We start from the raw sequence: 3,775 nt of genomic DNA on the forward strand, positions 1-3,775 counted from the left end.
TCCCAGCACTTTGGGAGGCCGAGACGGGCGGATCACGAGGTCAGGAGATCGAGACCATCCTGGCTAACACGGTGAAACCCCGTCTCTACTAAAATACAAAAAATTAGCCGGGCGTGTTGGCGGGCGCCTGTAGTCCCAGCTACTCGGGAGGCTGAGGCAGGAGAATTGCGTGAACCCGGGAGGCAGAGCTTGCAGTGAGCTGAGATCAGGCCACTGCACTCCAGCCTGGGCAACAGAGCGAGACTCCGTCTCAAAAAAAAAAAAAAAAAAAAAAAAAGAATAAAAGAGGAATAAACTTAATCAAGGATGCATAAAACTTATACACTAGAAACTACAAAACATTCTCAAAGAAATGTAGAGAAGACTGAAATAAATGGAAAGACATCCTATGTTCATGGACTGGAAGACAATATTGTCAGGAGTGCAGAACTCCTTAAACTGATGTACAGATTCAATGCAATCTCTTTCAAAATCTCAGATGACTTTTTCGCAGGCACTGACAAGATGATCCTAAAATTTATATAAAAATGAAAGGGAAAACTGGGAAGGCAAAATGGTATAGCCATTCTGGAAGACAGTTTGGCAGTTTCTTACAAAACTATACATGCAATTCAGCAATCCTGCTCTTTGGTATTTACCCCCAATAAATTGAAAGTCTATGTCCACATGAAAACCTACACATGAATGTTTATAGCAGCTTTCTTTATCATTGACATAACTTGGAAGCAACTAAGATGTCCTTCAGTAGGTGCATGATGCATCCAACAATGATATTTTTCAGCACCCAAAGTAAGTGAGTGATAAAGCCATGAAAAGACACGAAGGAGTGTTAAATGCATATTACTAAGTGAAAGAAGCCAATCTGAGGAATAACATACTATATGACATTCTTGTAAAGGCAAAACTGTAGAAGCAGTAATATCCGGGGCGAGGGGGAGGGTGATATTACTCCCCATATGTCAGGAAGTGTACACCCCCCTGTGATATGGTCCATAATATCCAGCAGGGGAGGAGGGTGATATTACTCTCCATATGGCAGGAGGTGTATACCCACTTGTGATATGGTGCATAATATACAGAAGGGGATGGTGGTATTACTCCTTACATGGCAGGGGTGTACTCCCCCCTGTGATATCGTCTGTAATATCGGGGGGGGGAGGATGGTAATATAACTCCCCATATGGCAGAAAGTGTACACTCCCCTGTGATATGGTCCATAATATCCAGGGGAGAAAGGGTGATATTACTCTCCATATGGCAGTACATGTACATCCCCCTGTGATATGGTCCATAATATCTGGGGGGAGAGTGATATTACTCCCCATATGGCGTGGGTTGTACACCCCCCATGATATGGTCCACCATATCCAGACAGTGGGAAGGTGATATTACTCTCCATATGGTGGGGAATGAACACCCCCCTGTGATATGGTTTGTAATATGCAAGAGGGAGGTGGGTGATATTACTCCCCACATGGCAGGGGTGTACAAACTCCTGTGATATGGTCCATATATCCCAGCGTAGGGGGAGGGTGATGTAACTCCCCATATGGAGGGGAGTGCGTACCCCCCTGTGGTATGGTATGTAATATCCAGGGGGAGGGAGGGTGATATTCCTCCCCATATAGTGCGGGGTGTACATCCCCCTCTGATACGGTTTGTAATATCCTTAGGGGAGAAGTGATATTATTTTACATATGGCGGGGGGTGTACACCCCCCTGTGATATGGTCCATAATATCCAATGGGGGAGAGGGTGATATCACTCCCCACAGGGCAAGGGGTGTACATTCTCCTGTGATATGGTCTATAATATTTCGTAATATCCAGCAGGGGAGAGAGTGACATTACTTCCCATATCGCGGGGGGTTTGTAATGTCCAGGGGAAGAGAGGGTGATATTACTTTCCATATCGAGGGAGGTGTACACCCCCTTGTGATATGGTTCGTAATATCCAGGAGAGGAGAGGGTGATATAACTCCCGAAATTGCAGGGGGTCTACATCTCCGAGTGATATGGTTGATAATATCCAGGGGGGCAGACAGTGATATTACTCCCCACCTGGCGGGGCGTGTACACCCCCTATGATATTGTTCATAATTTCCAGGGAGGGAGAGGATGTTATTACTCCTCATATTGCAGGGGGTGTACACTTTCCAATGATATTGTTTGTAATATCCAAGGGAGGGGGACTGGAGGATATTAATCCTTATATTGCAGGGGGTGTACACCCCCCTGTGCTGTTGTCTGCAATATGCAGCGGGGAGAGGATGATGCTACTCCTCATATCCCAGGGGATGTAAACCCGCTTGTGACATTGTCCGTAATATCCAGGGTGGGGGGATGATGATACTACTTTCCACCTTGAAGGAGGTGTAAAACTTCCTGTGATATTGTCCATAATATCCAGCGGGGGGAGAGGATGATATTATTCCCCATATCGCAGGGGGTGTACACTTTTCTGCAATATTGTCCGTAATATCCCTGTCACCCCAGGTATTATGGACAATATCACAGAGAAGTGTATATCCTTTTCGTAACTGGGAGTAGTATCATCCTCTTCCTCCCTGGATATTAGGAACAATATCACAGGGGGGTGTATATCCCCCGCATATTGGGAGTAATATCACCCTCTCCCCCTGCTGAATACTACGAACAATATCATAAGTGGGTGTACAGCCCCTGTGATATTGTCCGTAATATCAAGGGGGGAGAGAATGATATTACTCCTTACATTGCAGGAGGTGTACACCCCACTGTGATATTGTCCATAATATCCTGGGAGGAAGAGGATGATATTACTTCTTGAATATCAAAGGGAATGAACACTTCCCTGTGATATCGTCCATAATAGGGGAGAAAGGATGATATTACTCCCCACATCCAAGGGGGTTTATACCCCCCTATGATACTGTCCGTAATATCCAGAAGGGGAGAGAATGATATTACTCCCCATATCGCAAGGGGTGTACAACTCCCTCTGATATTGTCCCTAATATCTGGGGTGGGGAAGTACGATATTACTCCCCATATCGCAGAAGGTGTACACGCCCCTGTGATATTGTCTGTAATATCCAGAGAAAGAGAGGATGATGTTAATCCCCTTATCTCAGAAAAAGTACACCCCCTTGTGATACTGTTCGTAATATCCAGCGGGAAACAGAATGATGTTACTCCCCATATCGCAGTATGTGTACACTTTTCTGCAATATTGTCCATAACATCAAGGGGAGAAGAAGAGGATGATTCTCCCCTTATTGCAGGGTGTGTACACCCTGCTGCGATATTGTCCGTAATACCAAGGGGGGAGAGGACGATGTTACTCCCCATGTCACAGGGAGTGTACACCCCTTTGTGATATTGTCTGTAACATCCATGGGGAGAGGATATTACTCCCCATATCGCAGGGGGTGTACACTCTCCTATGATATTCTCTGTAACATCCAGGAGGTGAGAGGATGATATTACTCCCCATATCGCAGGGGGTGTACAACCCCCTGTGATATTGTCTGTAACATTTAGGGAGGAAGAAGATGATATTACTTCCCATCTAAAAGGGGGTGTACACCTGAGATACCTCTTGCATTACTGTTCTTAGCATTTAGAAGGGGAGAGGATAATGTTACTCCCCATATAGCAGGAAGTGTACACACCCCCCTGTGATATGGTCCGTAATATTCAGGGGGAGAGAAAATGATGCTACTTTCCATAATGCACAGAGGAGTGTACACCTCCTGCGATATTGGGAGTAATATCACGCCCTCCCCACTGAATAC

Source organism: Piliocolobus tephrosceles, chromosome 6 (assembly GCF_002776525.5).
Source record: "Piliocolobus tephrosceles isolate RC106 chromosome 6, ASM277652v3, whole genome shotgun sequence".
NCBI classification, from domain to species: Eukaryota; Metazoa; Chordata; class Mammalia; order Primates; family Cercopithecidae; genus Piliocolobus; species Piliocolobus tephrosceles.